The 17,685-nt window shown below is 44.1% G+C and overlaps 1 long non-coding RNA gene across 1 annotated transcript; it reads left to right on the top strand.

Annotated features, from left to right (window-relative positions):
* The first annotated feature begins 337 nt into the window (after positions 1-337).
* On the top strand, positions 338-17,477 carry LOC311518722. The gene is made up of 3 exons (XR_014711099.1): positions 338-424; positions 16,306-16,413; positions 17,381-17,477. It is a non-coding gene; the product is annotated as an uncharacterized lncRNA (long non-coding RNA).
* Positions 17,478-17,685: the final 208 nt, after the last annotated feature.

Here is a 17,685-nt window from a genome sequence, read left to right as displayed (position 1 = left end):
AATAAAGGAACAATAGCTACATATTTTTATGATCTATCTGTGAATCACTGGTAACTAGTTTTTCCATTTTGTCACCCGCATGCTTTCTTGTAAAGAGTGGGGTTTTTGTGTGTGTTTTTTTTAGAAAGAGACCTGTGATGGGGCAGAGTGGCCCCGCACTGGTACCGCAGGGGTTAACCGTTCCTTCCTAGCAGAGGAAGCCATGCCCCGGAAGCTCTGCTGGACATGCTCCAGCTGGAGAACAGGTATAAAAGCCTGCAGAGCTGCTCAGTCTGGGTTGAATGCTAGAGGGGGAGAAGGTATGTTGCTAGCTCTTGAGGTGGAATGGCCTGCCAGCGCACCAGGATGCAGAGGCCAGCTAAGCTGGGATGCACCCTGATGCCCTGAGAGAGGACTGCCTGAAGCGGAGAACCCAGTGTTTATGGTAGGATGTGACCCAGGGGAACTTCAGAGGCAAACAGTGTTAGAGCCACACAGATGCTTGGCATGTTGTGGGTGGATCCCCTGCTGAGCTGGTGGCAAGGGGAACTTGCCACTATCTGGGTTGGGACCTGGTGAAGAGGGTGGGCCTGGGTCCCCCTGCTGCACTGTGGGAATCCTATGGATTCTGGCTGCTAGGCTGCACTACCCTACTTGTGAGGGGATTGTATGTACTCTGGCCATTATGCTGCATTGCTCCCACATGGGGTGTGATTTGTATGGCCCTTGCCCATTGGGCCATGCTGCCCTGATGCTAGGGAGTGAGTTACCTGGACTCTGGCCACTAGGCTGCAAGACCCTGCTTGCAAGGGGATCATATGGACTCTGGACATTAGGCTACACTGCTTCCACATGGGGAGGGCTTTATATGGACCCTGGCCATTGGGCCACACTGCCATGTTGCTTGGGGGTGAATTACCTGGACTCTGACTGCTAGGCTGCACTACCCTGACCAAGGGGTGATTGTGTGGAAGGAGGCCATTAGACTGCAACTGGCTGCCCACAGAGGCGGGGCTGTGAACTTGTGAGTGATAAGGTGTGGATGCTCCATCCACCCCCCACCACAATAGGGTGGTGTGGAACCAGGCCTGCCACAAGACCCTATAAAGGAGTTTAAGCTGAAATATACATTCCTTTTTTAAAAAGGTGTCTTAGCGATAAGCAACAAAATGAGCCTGTTTTTCAGAAGTCGGGAGTGCCTAACAACTTCAGTTGCAGTTGATGGGATGTCTGTGTGTTCAGTACCTCTGAAAAATCCACTTCAACAGGAATTTTTTAAATTATGTTCTAGCCACAGCATGCACACCTGGATTTTAAACCTCTGACAGTGCAGGGGCAGTTGGCCCTTGAGAGTGGGGGAGGGAGTGCTGCCTGTTATAAAGATTTGGGGGTACCTGTGCAATTCAGATCCAGGTTCTGATTTCTAGTACCCAAAACCTGTGTGGTGATTGGATTTGGGATCCTATCCAACTCCAACTGAAGTCCATTGACTCAAGTGCAAGCTGGAATGTGCCCCATTCTGGTTCCAGCTCTGTGACTCCATTTTTTTTCATAACTTCCTTTTTTAAATGTCAAATGGATTTTTGACAGCTGTTTTTTTTCTCTTCCAGCACAGCATCCTCCAGCACATTACACACAGAAATTCAAGGGCTGTCAGAACCATATGGCTGGTAAATGTTTGGTGCAACAAGTGAGCTTTATGCTCACTAAGACCCACATACTGATGATGCAAATCTGTAACCTAAATATAGTGTGCAGCAAAAAGTCCCTGTTCGAGCATGCAATAAGAGACCTCAGGGGATGTCAGATGCAATTACAGCACAGATGCACAGGAGCACAACCAAAGGCAAATAGAGAGCGTGCAATGAGCTTTTTGGCCCAAATCTGTCTCACTCCCCCATCCTGAGAGATCTGAGCACCTTCATTAAAACCAAAAAGTCTCTAGCAAAGGCTGACAAGAATAAACACGTAGTAACTAGATCAGATCTTTTGTCCCTTATCTATGGGGAGGTCCATAACAGAAGATGCAGCCTAGGGGAGTGGGGCAAAGGGAGTTTTAAGCCACTTTTGTGCTTCCCAGGGTATGCCTATCGCATGTATAGACATTCTCAAGCTAGCTTTGATCTAGCCAGCTCAAATAACAAGAGCAGTGATGCTACGGAAGCACAGGCTAGCTGCTGGAGTACACATCCAGGGTCCTGGGTGGGATTGTACAGCCCATGCTGCCACAGTTTCACTGCTATTTTTATTTGAGCGAGCAAGTGTGGGTTATGTCTACATGTGCTGCAGTCACACCTCTGATTGCAGTGCAGACATACCCTCAGATTCCAGGCTGCTATTCAGTCCAAAACAATCCTGGACATAACCTAAAGCAGCCCCTGGGGTTGGTTTAGCTTAGAATAACCACCTCAGGGCTGCCTATGGGCTGCATTGTGGATCATAGTCCCCCACAGAACTGCATGCTATGGCCACTGCCCCTCTTGCCCTCAACAGATCCTGTAAACTGGGGCTTGCAAGGGAGAGGGTAGCATAAGGCCAGCGCTCCTACACTGGAGGCGTTCCTCCCTGTCCCCTTGCAGATCATTTACAGACCTTACAAAGCAAGGTCTAGCGGCCAGAACCAGGAGCAGAATTGGCCCCCATAGGTTCCCTAGACATGAAAAGTAACTACACAGAAGCTAACTTAAGGTGGCCCTTGGGCTAGGGCTATGTGGTCAGGGCTTCCCTTTGCAGACTTGAATCTACTGAGTTTGAGCCTCCAGGAAAACCAGCCAGGATGCTTTGCTGCCAAATCTTTGGAAACAAAACCAGTTCAGGTCCTGAACCACTTGAGAACTGAACTCATTTAAGGGTATGTCTACACTGCAAATAAAAACCTGTGGGAGGACCGTGCCAGCTGATGTTGACCAAGGACCTCAGACTAAGGGGCTGTTTGCAGTGTAAAGATTTGGGCTTGGGTGGGAGCCCAGGCTCTAGGACCCTGCAAGGTGGGAGGGTCCCAGAACCTGGGCTCCAGCCTGTGCCCAAACATCTAAACAGCAATTAATCAGCCCCTTAGCCCAAGTCCCACAAGCTGGCACAGGCCAGCAATGAGTTTTTTTTATTGCAGTGTAGACATAACCTAAGGTTCCAGAAGCTTTAGCTGTGCCCCCTGGCAACACCTGACACAATCAAGCCACTGTTACGCCTTTAAAATACTTGTAGAGACTAAGGGTGGGATTGTCAAGAGCCACTAAGTGAGGGAGGTGTCTCAAGCATACATTAAATATATGCGTATACATTTTGTTTCATGAGACTAAAGCTTTGAGTACTCTGAACTGTTGACCTTCAATAGGAATCTGTAGGACAGCCTAAAGAGATGAGCTTTGGATTCTTGCCACTTTCAACTATGTAGATGTCTTATACTCTAGTAATTGTTCGTTCTGCAGCTTACATTAACCATAAACATTTTCTTTTAGTTTAATTTTAAAAAGTCTAATATTTTAGTGCCTTAGATCAGAGGCTCAGTCATCTTGTCCTGACTTTTCATAGGCTTTGTCTAAACTTTAAAGTTTTGCTAGTTTAACTGCACGTACGGTTAAACCAGCAAAACCCCACTAGTGCTGATGCAGCTATTCCAGTATAGAAGTACAGGTTACACTGATTTGAGAAACCAGCATAATCCATACTAATGTAAACACTTTTATACTGATAGAACTGCATCTGTACTAGGGTTTTTACCTTTATAGTTATGTCAGCAAAAATCTGCTCCCTCTCCCCAACCAACACAGCAATGACCATAAAACTTTTAAGTGGAGACTAAGTCTTACACTTCCTAAGCGTGATCCTAAACATCCTTGTGGCTGCTGCAGCATTTGCTCACAGGGAAAAGTAGCATCAGGGAAGGATTTAGGGTGGGATTGTCAAAAAGTCTCAGTGAGTTGGGAGCACAAGTCCCATCAGCCTCATGACATATTTGCTGTGTTTAATGTGAGAAGGGTTTTGTCCTTTTTTTTAAAGTCAGATTGTCCACTTTTCCCACTTCACTCCATCTTCCATGCCTTTGTATGTGCTTCTGTACTATCCCTCTCCCTATGCTTCCTTGCTGCTGGGCTGGACTTTCCTCTCCCGCTGGTGGCTGACAGCTCAGCTCTCCTCCTAAGTGGCAGCTACTGGCCAACATTAATGTATTAAGCCTCACACCAATCCTTGCAGGAAAGTCTTAGGGTCATTTTATACATAGGGAAAGCTGAGCCCGGGGGGGGCGGTTAAAACTTGTTCCACCTTGCACAGGAAGTCAGCGGAAGAGCTAGGAGTGGAACCCAGCTTTTGTGGCTGCTCGCCCTTGATCTTAACCCTCTCACAAACCGTGTTTGCCGCCAAGCGGACACTGCCAAGCACTCCTTATTCTCTAGTTTGCGTTCTTCCGCAATGTATTACTCACTCATTAGTACTTCTGATGATTGTATATGGCTGTTGAAAGATTCATGCTTTATCATTTCCTCTCTTACAGGCAGGGACTGCTGGGCTCAGATTTGCGTGTCTCCCCCTCATTCAACCCTCCTCCCCCAGTTCTCTGGCACATTCATATTTAATATGAATCATTCCTCTTTCAGGCTCCCACAGATAGAAATGTTTCCACAGAAATACTATCGGCTCTCAAAAGGTTCTGTTACTCATGTCTTTCCCATATTATCTAGCACGTTTCTCTAAGGAAGTCATTCGGCACTGCTTCCTAGGCATACATTTGTATGATCTTCAGAATGCAGTGCAGGGGTGGGGGTGGGGGGAAGGATACCAGGGAAATGATTTGGGCAGAAACTATAGTAGACTTGATGCACTCATTTCCCAGCAGGTCAGACTTGGGAATTGACATTTTTGAAGACAAATGTGTGGAGATGACCATGGGTGTGTAAAGTGGGGGAAGGTTATGAGTCTGCCTATATGCAGAACGGTTCAGCAATGTATGTAGGTGCACGTGTTTATATGTAATGTGTATGTACATGCCACATCTCTAGATTTGGCCACTCTCCCTATCTCTCTTGGTTTCTTTTCCCCGACATACTTAACCAGCATTGGGTGGTATCTCCCTCACAGGAGACTGGTTACCCTTAAGGTGGGAGTGGGAAAAACATGACTGGATCAGCTATCCAAGGCTTGGCTCAGACTTGTGCCTTTGTGAGCAATACTACACTATAGTAGCACCTACTAGTTAATAGGAAAGGAGTGAACCCTCAAACCCATTTTCACAGGTTCATGGCTTTCTGAAATATTCACCCTTAAGGCTGAAATTTTCCATTTTTGGTCTTTGCCTGGAGGTTGGTTTGTTGTTTTGGAAAGTTTGAGCAAACTCCCTTCAGCTGTTTGAGTAATTGGGGGGGTGGGGGTGGGGGCTGGGGAGTTACACTTTCCCATTACCAAAAATATAAAATTCCATCCTTAGGTATATTTTAAAAACAAAACCCAAAGCAGGGCTACAGGAAAAAAATGAGCGACATGTGAAACCTGGCCTGGAACTTGTCCTCATAAAGGATGTTTGCTTTGCATACCCCTAATAGGAAAACTTTATTACAAAAAAACCCCACCTAATTTAAATGGGGGGGTGGGGGGGAAATCATTCTGAGCAGAATTGGGTGAAATTTTCCAACAAACTTTTTTTGGGAGGGATATGTGTTTTTCTCCAAATTGTTTCAGTAAACTAAAAAGTTGACATTTTCAAAACATTTCCTTTAGAAATCTCCTGTAATTAAGCATTTTTATTTTTTTAAATACAATCTAAACCGTTTTGTTGGACCTGAAACAATTTTTTTGATTCAGCAAAATTTTTTAAATGAAATCATTTTCAGAATTGCCAGCAAACCAAAAAACTACTTGTTTGCACAGCTCTATTTCTGAGCGTAATACACTGGCCTAATTCAGGTGTCCCCCTAGTAGTATGGACACAGTAATTATAACCACCTCCTACTTGCTCTCACCCTAAGGATCTATTTTAATTCAGATGGTAGATCCCGGACACAGGTGCCGACTTTCCAAAATGCAGGGGGGGGGGTGCTCTGCCCCCAGTCCACCCCTTACCCCATGGCCCCAGCCCTGCCCCACCTTTTCCTGCCCAGTTCTGCCTCCCTCCCCCTGAGCACTCCACTTCCTTGCTCCTCCCACCCAGAGCCTCCTGAATGCTATGAAACAGCTGATAGTGGTGGGCAGGAAGTGCTGGGAGGGAAGGGGAGCAGCTGATCTATGGGGCCTGCTGGTGGGCAGGATGTGCTGTGGGGGAGCCAATTGAGGGCTGCTGGTGGATGCTCAGCACCCACCATTTTTCCCCTGTGGGTACTCTAGCCTTGGGGCACTCAGAGTATGATCCCTAGTTCAGCTCTTCCTGATGAGTGTAAGGCCTGGTCTACATGCGGGGGTGGGGGAGCGATCTAAGTTGCGCAGCTTCAGCTACGTGAATAATGTAGTTGAAGTCAATGTACTTAGATCTACTTACCACGGTGTCTTCACTGCCATAAGTCAACAGCTGATGCTCTCCTGTGACCTCCTCCTGTGCCTCTTGCCCTGATGGAGTACCGGAGTTGACAGGAGAGCACTCAGCAGTCGATTTATCATGTCTAGACTCAATGCAATAAATCACCCCCCCCAAGCCCCCCCCGGGATCAATCGCTGCCTGCCAATCCAGTGGGTAATGTAGACAAGCCTGTAGTGTTCATGAACAAGGTTTGTTACACAAGCATGCTCAGTGGGCATCTGCTAAAGTTTCTTCAACAGAATAAAGCCTGCCCCTTTGGAACATCACTGCATATACTTCCTACCAGACCTGATTAAAGGGCAGAGACAGACAGTGGCTGCTGCTGGGACAATTTGCACAGAGATTATGAAAGTGTCTCCTGGCAACACAGCCAAATCCTCCATGGGGGAGATACTTTTATGTCAGGAATAGGTAGAAATTGGGGCATAGGAAAAACTGCAGATCCCAGGATTTTAGTTTCTCTCCACGCTTTTTCTGCATTTTATAGTAATCTGCAACATCTAAGCTTCCAATTTTAAAGGCCCCACGATCCTTTCAATTTATGCACACAGAGGGAGTTTTACCTCAGCAACATGCTCCCCTTGGCCCTGTGGCGCTGAAAGCCAGGAAATTTGATCCATATTCCCAATCCTCCCAAAGCTTTGGGAGTACAGCTGAGCAGGAAATAGTCCATTTGACACTGGACAAAACTGAGACCTTTTGAGATTATTTTATTTAAAAAAATAAAATAAAACCCACACCAGAGACACATTCCAGCATAGCTAATACCCAAGTGATTAGGGTACTCATCTGGGATCCACGATGTACCACTCCAACTCAGAGATGTGACTATACTGTGATGGATATGGATCTCTCTCTTTCTCACCTGGATTAGAGAACCTGTCCAGGAAGAAGTTTCATTGTAACTAGTACATTCCCATAAAAAGTTTGAGCTGAATCAATGAATCATCATTTTCCTTTGAAAAACAGGGTTGGAAAATTCCTGTCCTTTTCAATTCAGGAGTATTCAGCTCTGGGCTTTGTCTAGGGCCCCCTCTAATATGAGAACATGCACAAACACAACCTCCACATACCCAGCCCTCACGGAGCCACGTCATACTTCTGTTAGCACGTCTCTGAAAGGGCTTCTGGCTAGGCAGCAGGTTTTGCAGCTGAGTGATGCAAATCCCACTCTCCTCTCATGCCCCAGGAGCGGAGAGCATTCTGCCTCCTCTGCCAAGCTCTCAGACCTGCTGGCTAGGAAAGCAAGAGCCTGAGTCTGGTCCCTCCTTGATATCCCACGAGTCATCCTTCCCTCCTTCTGCTGCTGCAGCAGCCCCTGAGCCAGCCTTGTAGAATGATGATTTACAGCCTCCTCCTCTAGCAAAGCTCACCTTAGGAAACCTCATTCTGTTTGTTTCATTTAGACTCGCTGCTGCCTCTTTTATACCTTTTTTTTTTCCCCTTTAGCTTCTTGTTGAAGTCATAAAATAGTGGGTTAGCGGGTGCTATTATTTGAAGGAAGTTGTTTTTTTTTAAAGACCTCACACACCTCTCATATTTTAAGTGCAGCTTCTTAGTGCGTGTCTGGGCCCCTACATGCCATCTTACCTGTTCGATCTACAGGACTGGGCCTTCTGGAGCCTGGGAGTTACATAGACAGAAGGGATCCTCGGGATATGGCTCTGTGGTCTCAATTTTGGGGAAGCATTTCATTCATTTCTGACTTTAAAAGGAAATCAGAGTTTGCCCCTTTTAAATTGCATCTAACCTTCCCCCATGTTCATTTTAGAAACCACAGCACGTTTGATCTGATTTTAGATTTTGGGGGCCCAATTTTCAAAGCCAGGCATGCAAACACAAATGCACAATTGTGCACCTCCGCTATGTGTGTGCAAATTACTGAGATAGCATGCACCTACTGGCTGTTGGCATGTGCAAATAGACAGCTATGGGCCTGATCTTGTTCACTGTTACACCAGGGAAAATCCAGTCATTTCACTGATGGGAGTTTGGACTCTAGAATGATGTGACTGGATTAATACTGGTGTAGTATAAAAAAAACCTTGGGCCTATGGACCAAATTCTCAGCTGCATGGCTTGAGTTAGTTATAGCACCTCAGGATCTGGTTCTGTGTAGTTTGTGCATGCAAATACCTGATTTGCTTTTCCTTAATCTTCAGGAACTTTCTGAAGCAGCCCATCAAATAGTACTAAAGAACAAAGAGTAAATAGCGTGGGACACAATTACCTTGTCTCTTGTGTTAATGTCAGTGAACTTTTGCTTACATCATGCCCTTTTTTATGCTGACAGTAGCTGGAGTGATTTTTAGTTTGTGGGTACAGTGGGTGTAATTGCAGCTGCAAATCAAGAGCTCGTTTTTACACGCTTAATGACTCTCACACATTTGTGAAAAATGAGGCCAGATGCATGCAGAGAGAGGTGGAAAAAACCTAGTGGCAAGAGAGCACCTAATTTGGAGGTACAATTGCCACTACTGTGTACACAAACAACAAATCACTCAACATAGCAGCAGGATAAAAAGCAGCATGACAGAAGCATGTGATTAATGGCAGTAAAACAATACATAAGGTGATCGTGAACAATCATTGTGTTCATTGTTGCTATTTGGTGGGTTACTGAACTGAGTACCTGAAGGTGAAGGTAAAGCAAAGCAAATATTTACATGCTGAAAAGGCCAGTTAGACACTTAGGGCCAAATTCCACTCTCAATACCATTCACAGTACCATTCCAATGAATATAGTGAAGTCACTCTGGCTTTATGCCAGTATTACTGAGAGCAGAACTTGTTTGTTTCTACTGTGTTTTGTGTAAGGTGCCTAAAACAGTTAACAGCCAACCTAAGACAAAGTGGTCATCATGATGTACCACTAAATACTTGTTGAGATTTTCTCCAAGTTTATCTCAAGATCCATTGTCTGCAATTATGTGAACAAGAAGACCATTTGTGGTTATGCTGCTAAAGTGAGGGTAACTAAATTCCATGCTTCAGGGTGTAAACTAGTTGCCTGCAGGGGTCAGGAAGGAAATTCCTCCCAACTCCTTTTCCCCGTGTACAATATGACATATATAATAAGATGCATGATGGGGTTTTGTGTTTTGTTGCCTTCCTTTTGTAATATCAGATTAGATGAACTAATGTTTTGATCCTGTATGATAAATATGCTGTCATATATTTCTCCCCTGCTCTCTTAAAAGTGCTGACATTATTGATAACGAGACTGAGGCTGGCAGAGTGCAAAGCTCTGTTTCCTAGTTAGGCCCCCAATATCTTTGCCTCAGGAGGTCTCTGTCCCAGCTTCCTAGGTTCCCTGTCGTATTCATTCTCTCTCTAGTAAGTCTGATTAAATACAAACAAAGGTGCAAATCCTCAAAGATTTTTAGGCTCCTAACTTCCCATAGCCCCAGAAGTTGCCTGGCATTCTTATTAGATAGGGATCATTCTACTTAGATCTTAGGCATTAGAGACCAAATCTTTAAGTCCTCATTTAGGTAAAACCCTCCTGGAGACAGCTCTCTAACATGCAACCTTAATGGGTCTCACTTAAGGTACTAGGCCAGCTGTCCTGTCTAACTGAGGGCTTGTCTACATTACCCGCTGGATCGACGGGCAGCAATTGATCCAGCGGGGGTTGACCGAGCGCTCTCCCGTCGACTCTGGTACTCCACCGGAGCAAGAGGCGCAGGTGGAGTTAATGGGGGTGTGTCAGCTGTCGACTCACCTCAGTGAAGACACCACAGTGAGTAGATCTAAGTACATCAACTTCAGCTATGTTATTCACGTAGCTGAAGTTACGTAACTTAGATCGATCACCCCCCTCGGTGGAGACAGGCCTGAGTCAGCAAAGCAGCTCAGCTTTTCTCCACCCTCATCTCCAGACAAAAAGGAAGCAATTCCCATCTACTCCGAGGGATTCACAAGACTTGACTAGGCTCCAGATTAAATATAAATCCCACCAATCAGACAGGAACAGCAGTGGGGTAATTGTGCATCTCCTACAGCAGCCACCTGTAAACCACCTCAGCACTTGTTTAAGGCTCACGGTGGTTTGCCACAGCATGGAAACTGGGTGAGCTGCTTCTGCTGACCCCCAAAAGAGCTTGTACAGTCCCCTCCGTATGTACATATGGATCCTCTTCAGCAAATAAAAGGGGCAGCTTCTAATCCTGTAAGGCAATTCCAAGATCCCATTATCAGCATTTCTTGAACGGTCATGACTGAGTCTAAGACTGAGATGGTCAAAGATGCCTGAAATTCTTTCCTAAGCCTCGCCATTTCTGACCCTTCACAGATTTCTCCTGTGAACTCTTGAAAATGCAATTAAAATAAAATTTAAAAACCACACAGCTCATGTCTGAAATCTCTGATTCAGCCAGTCTCTCTGTCTATAAAACATTCATTAATAAAGCCAGCCTTCTAGGACACTGATTCAATAGAGGCAACTGTCTGCCTCTATCCCAGTTCATCAAAAGTTCATTAGGTTTCTGCTCTGGGAGTGCAGCGTTTAATTCTGAGCTGAGCTCTTTTAGAAGTCAAGGAGACATCTCATTTAATGGTTTAATGCCCTTGACAGTGCCATTTGCTAGGTTGACAGTGCAGTTCAGCAGCCCTCCACGCTCATTATGCTCCTCTATAGAGAGACTTATGCCAGACTCCCTACTGCTGCAAACTGGTATGACCTTATGAGAGTCCATGGAGCTCCTGCCAGCTGAGGATCTGGTCCTTTGCTTTATTTCTGTTAGCTAATCAATCAAAGCCTCCTTTTGCATTGCTGCAGTGTTCTGGATTCCAGTGAGTACCTTGACCAGACATTTCAGCTTGGCTATCTGAGTGTATGTGTACATACATACACACACACACACACCTGAAATTTGTACTCACTACCCCCATACCTAAAATATATCCATAATGAGCCATGCGAGATCTAACAGGTTCCGTGGGAATGATATTCTTCTTCACACTGTGGCCTGAATTACTGCACGATACTGTACTCTTAGGGCTTTATCCAAAGCAAACTGAAGTCAAAGAGACTCTTTCCATTGACAGTGAGGGCTTTGGATGAGCCTTAAATCACTGCTGCATTCCACCTCAGAAGTTGCTAAACTTTACAATACTTTGGGATCACTTCAGCCCTCACTGAAACAATATGAAGCCATGTTGGAAATTTGTGATTATCACTAGAACTATTCAAACTTCGGCATTGGCTACATGTGACATGGAACCTAAGTCTTGTGGCAATGCAAAGATCATCTGCATAACTGAATCTTCACACACCAAGGAATTCTGGTTGGTCATTTGTGCGTACATTAAACAGCAAGGGTGATGGCACTGAGTCTTGGGGCAATCCATTCCACTTTTTCCATCAATTTTTTCCCACCATCCATCTCAACACAGAAATGTTGATTCTCAGACAGGAAGGAGGAGTCCTGGATTATCTTGCTATTTCTCTGAATTCTTGCCACTTTCAGTAGAAGTGCACAATGGTTCACCATGTCATAAGCAGTTGACAGATCAAAAAAACACAGCCCCTGCAACTTTGTAGGTTTTGAAACCGTCTTTGATGTACTGAGTTAGGTTTACAACTTAGCCACAGCATAAACATCTTGGAGGGAAATGAGCTCAGTCATCAGTCAGCTGCCTGTCTGCTAATGGCACTGTTCTACCCATTATCATGTACTCACATTGGTTGTAAGCAGAGTGGAGTAAAGATACTGGTCAGAAACTCTTCGCAGAGTTAGGGCTTTTATGTGGTTTGAGTAGTGCAACCACTTGGGCCTGTCTCAACAGCCTCGGTACCAACTCTTGCACGGATGCAGTGCGAAGTCAAGCAGCCACTTTTGTGCTCTTGTCCTGAAGTGTAATAATAGTTCATTAGATATACCATCAAGTCTGACTGCCTTTCCACAAAGCCCATTGCCAAATCTGTCCACATATCTATTCAAGGGACACCATCATAGGATCTAATCACATCAGTCACACCATCAGAGGCTTGTTCATCTGCACATCTACCAATGTGATCTATGCCATCATGTGCCAGCAATGCCCCTCTGCCATGTACATTGGCTAAACCGGACAGTCTCTACACAAAAGAATAAATGGACACAGATCAGAAGTCAAGAATTATAATGTTCAAAAATCAGTCGGAGAACACTTCAACCTCCCTGGTCACTCAATTACAGACCTGAAAGTCACAATACTCCAACAAGAAAACTTCAGAAACAGACTCCAATGAGAGAGTGCAGAATTGGAATTAATTTGCAAACTGGACACCATTAAATTAGGCTTGAATAAAGACTGGGAGTGGATGGGTAAAAGTAAAAACTATTTCCCTGTGCTAATTTTTCCTCGACTGTTACTCACACCTTCTTGTCAACTGTTGGAAATGGGCCATCCTGATTATCACTACAAAAGTTTTTTTCTCCTGCTGAAGTTGCGTAACTTAGATCGATCCCACCTTAATTGATTAGTCTAGTTATAGTTGGTATGGCAACACCCACTTTTCATGTTCTCTGTGTGTGTGTATATATATCTTCCTACTGTATTTTCCATTGCATGCATCTGATGAAGTGGGTTTTAGCTCACAAAAGCTTATGCCCAAATAAATTTGTTAGTCTCTAAGAAAAGGAGTACTTGTGGCACCTTAGAGACTAACAAATTTATTTGAGCATAAGCTTTCATGAGCTACAGCTCACTTCATCGGATGCATCTAACAAATTTATTTGAGCAAAAGCTTTCATGATTAAGTGAGCTGTAACTCATGAAAGCTTATGCTCAAATAAACTTGTTAGTCTCGAAGGTGCCACAAGTCCTCCTTTTCTTTTTGCGGATACAGACTAACATGGCTGCTACTCTGAAATTAGTCTCTAAGGTGCCACAAGTACTCCTCATTCTTTAGATAAGTTAGATGTTTTCAAGTTGGTAGGGTTGATGAAATATCTCCAAAATACTTAAGGAACTGGCTGAGGAGATATCTGAGCCATTAGCAATTATCTCTGAGAACTCGTGGAGGATGTGAGAGATCCCAGAGGACTGGAAAAAGGTGAATATAGTAACTCTATAAAAAGGAATAAGGACAACCCAGGGAATTGCAGACCAGTCACCTTAACTTCTCTACCTGGAAAGATAATGGAGCAAATAATCAAACAATCAATTTGTAAGCACCTAGAAGATAAGGTGATAAGTACAATCAACATGGATTAGTCAAATCATGTCAAACCAACCTAATCTTCTTCTTTAACAGCGTAACAAGCCTTATGGATGGGGGAAAATAGTAGATGTCATATCTTGACTTTAGTAAGACTTTTGATACTGTCTTACATAACCTTCTCATAAACAAACTAGAGAAATGCAGCCTGCGTGAACCAGTATAATGTGGGTGCAGAAGTGGCTGGAAAAGTGTACTCAGAGTCATCATTGATTGCTCACAATCAAGCTGGAAGGGTATATTGAGTGGGGTTCTGCAGAGATCTGTCCTGGTTCCACTTCTGTTCAATATCTTCATAAATGGTTGGAATAATGGCATAGAGAATACATAAAGTTTGCATACGATACCATGCTGGAAGGAGTTGCAAGTGCTTTGGAGGATAAGATTAAAATTAAAAATGATCTGAACAAACTGGCAAAATGGTCTGAAGTAAATAGGATGAAATTCAATAGGACAAATGCGAAGTACTCCACTTAGAAAAGAATAATCAATTGCACACATACAAAATGGGAAAGGACTGCCTAGGACAGAATAGGCAGAAAAGGATCTGGGCATTATAGTTGATCACAAACTAACTATGAGTCAACAATTTAACACTGTGAAAAAAGCAATCATCATTCTGGGATGTATTAGCGGGAGTGTTGTAAGCAAGATGCAAGAAGTAATTCTTCCAATTCACTCAGCACTGATAAGGCTTCAGCCGGAATATTGTATCCAGTTCTGGGCACCACACTTCAGGAAGGATGTGGACAAATTGGAAAAAGTCCAGAGGAGAGTAACAAAAAAGATTAAAGGTCTAGAAAACCTGACCTCTGAGGAAGGATTGGAAAAACTGGGTGTTTTTGGTCTGGAGAAGAGAAAACTAAGGGGTGACATGAGGACAGCCTTCAAGTACGTAAAAGGTTGTTATAAAGAGGAGGGTAATTAATTGTTTTTCGTATCTACTAAGGAAAGGACAAGAAGCAATGGGCTTAAACTGCGGCAAGGGTGGTTTGTTGGACATTAGGAAAGACTTCCTGTCAGGGTAGTTAAGCACTGGAACAAATTGCCTAGGGAGGTTGTGGAATATCCATAATTGGAGCTTTTTAAGAGCAGGTTAGACAAACACCTGTCAGGGATGGTCTAGATAATAGATAGTCCTGCCTCAGTGCAGGGGACTGGACTAGATGACCTATCGAAGTCCCTTCTAGTCCTATATGCCTGTAAGTGACAACATCAGGTCTTGGTTGCAGTTTTGAAGTGATAAGCTAGAGGATGATGACCTAAGTCTTGTGATGCGGTTTCTGTTACATTCAAGGGCAGGAGTTGGGGAGGGAAGGAAGGAGGGACAGGAATAGAAGAGTTTTTAATCACTAGAGAGTACTCCCCTACAGAATCTGGAACTGAACCAAGGATTCCTGAGCCTCAACTATCCTTGTTGTCAGCAAACATGTATATGAAACCAACTAGCAAAGTGCCCCCATGCCCCTCTAGGGGCAGGTTCACATAGATAACAGCCTTCTACTGCTACTAAAAACTCTGTTATTTCAAATAGTAGAGGACTGTGCTGTGTATCTGAAGATCCCAACTTGCTGATGACCCAAGTGGAAGACCAATGTGGTTCCACGTAATGGAATTTTTGTTTTTTTAGATATGTACATTTTCAGAAAACCTAGGAAATTAAATGATAAAAAAGCAAAGTTAAAAGCACATTAAAGTTGCAAAATCAAGCATTCAAAAGATATGAAATGCTGGAATAAAAGTTGTCTATGTAGCCTCCTAAAACTGTAGCTTACAAGCCTGTTGCACCAAGTCACACAGAATATGCATGAATTATACTATATATAGTGTGTATATATATATATATATATACACATACATACACATTCCCATTCCTAAAAGGGCTAAAAGTCAGCCTTGCTGGCTTCTTTACCCAGTTACTTCTTGAATCAAAAGCATCATGGCCCCTCCATAGTTCATCATCTCCCCACTCCCCTGTGCACAAGTTGGTACCTAATGTTTTATTCAGCCAGTATTAATCAAGGTATCTCCTAGCGTACCGTAGCTTGTAGGTGCTCAGCATGGCAGTGCAGCATCCTTGTAGTGAACACAGGCACTTACCTGGTCTTTTTTACTCTTATGTGAAGAAGCAACATGAGCCAAATATTGAATGACCTTCTTGGTGTTCTCTGTCTTACCAGCTCCTGATTCACTTCTGCAAAGACAGAGCCTGGGATTCATTCATTCTAATTTCACATAAATAATGCTTCTTACGAACCTTGGGACCTTCATAATAACTCTATAATCCATAATGGGTTAGAAGGGGATCAGTATGAGGAAGTGTATAGCAACCAGCCTGGTTTTTCTGCTTTTTCACTAAAGCCTTTCCTATCTTTGAGTGGGTTTGCATGCTTTGGACTGGGTGCCAAAGCTGGAATGGGATCAGTTCACGCTTGGAAGATCAGAAAGGTGAATTTTTGTTCTCTAGTGCAAAAAAAAGGGCTTAAGCTGAAACAGGAGGAAGGTGGGTTAAAGTCTGATAGGAAGCTGTGAATAGATGGTTTTTATTTTAAATGTTTCATCCATCCCTTCTCTGTTCTTAACTTTCCTCCCTTGTAAATTTCTCCCATACCAGACAAGTCCATACATCATCATCCACCTTGAAATGCCACGTGAGGCCTGGCTGTGAGGGGCTCCTGCAGCTCAGGTCACCAAGTACAAAGCCTACAACTTGATCCCTAAGGTAACATTATCCTCTTCTGTTTAATACCATTAAACAAAACCACTTGTGTTTGTCCACTTAAGTAACCAGAGAATGTATTCTGGCAAAGTTACAGGATATCCAGTTCCAGCGAGGCTCTGTTTAGACTGTAGGGTAACTGGTCCCCATGAAAAAATCCATGTGCCAAAAAAAAAAAAAGAAAAGAAAAGGAAAAAGTGCTGCTGTACCCGTTTGGATTGGGATTTTCTCCGCTTGTTAAGCAGAGCTGGTCTCGATCAGCACTTGGAAGAGAGACCGTAGAGGGCCTGTAAGAAGTGTCAAGAGTGACTCAGCAACCAGAATCAGTACTCACTGAACCAACATAGTGAATGTGTGGGCCACACTTTGCTACTGCAGGTGCAGCCTTTGGAAGGGGGTATAAAACCAAACGACACTTCAGATTCTGCCCCACGCATCTGAATTTCCACCGCAACGCTGGACCTTCAAAGTGATGTGCCTGGTAGGCAGGGCAGCCCTTGAATGTGGTTGCCTTCTGACACAAAGCCTGCAGTGGAGGGCAGCAGCTGGAGGGACAAAGCAATGCAACAAATGGTGGATTTTGGCTTGGGGGATGTTTTGGACATTTGAGATTTTAATGGTTTTTTTTAATATACGTTTTACCAAAAGGGGGGGACTAAGCACCAAGCTGAATACATTGCTCTTTCCCCCAGCGTAACTGGAGCGTGGGGGGAGGGAGTGCAGAGAGAAGCCCTTTACAACAAAAGGGCCACTTTTTGCCCTCAGATTGGGATGGGGCGGGGGGGAATCAACTTTTTGATAGACTATATTTAGTAGCAGCACTTGCAGGGTGAGACTGAATTTGAAACTTTATTGTGCCGAGTATAGTACAGACATATGGTAGGTGACAGCCCTGCCTTACAGACCTTGTAATCTAAATAGACAAGACAGAAGAGGTGAGAATGGAATCATTAGTATCCCCCTTTTACAGATGGAGAACGGAGGCACGGAGAGATTAAGAACCTTTGAGGAACTGGGCCTCAAGTGACTTGCCCAAGTTCACTCAGTAAATGGTGTTAAAGCTGGGAATGCAGCCAAGATCTCATGAATACCAAGCTTGTGCCTCAACCACAAGATTGTTCTTCCAAAGGAGAGTTTCCTTGTTAAAATGACTCTTTTCCCAAGGATACTAGGATCCCAGGTAAAAATCTTCAAAAGTCCTGAAGTAACTTAGGGCCTAACTCCCATTTTCGAAAATGACATAGGCGTGCAGGAGCCTAGATCTTGTTGAAAGTC

This window comes from Lepidochelys olivacea (assembly GCF_965140295.1).
Source record: "Lepidochelys olivacea isolate rLepOli2 genome assembly, chromosome: 3".
In the NCBI taxonomy this organism is placed as follows: domain Eukaryota; kingdom Metazoa; phylum Chordata; order Testudines; family Cheloniidae; genus Lepidochelys; species Lepidochelys olivacea.
The sequence above is the reverse complement of the archived record's forward strand: the minus strand, read 5'-3'. Positions and strand labels throughout refer to the sequence as shown.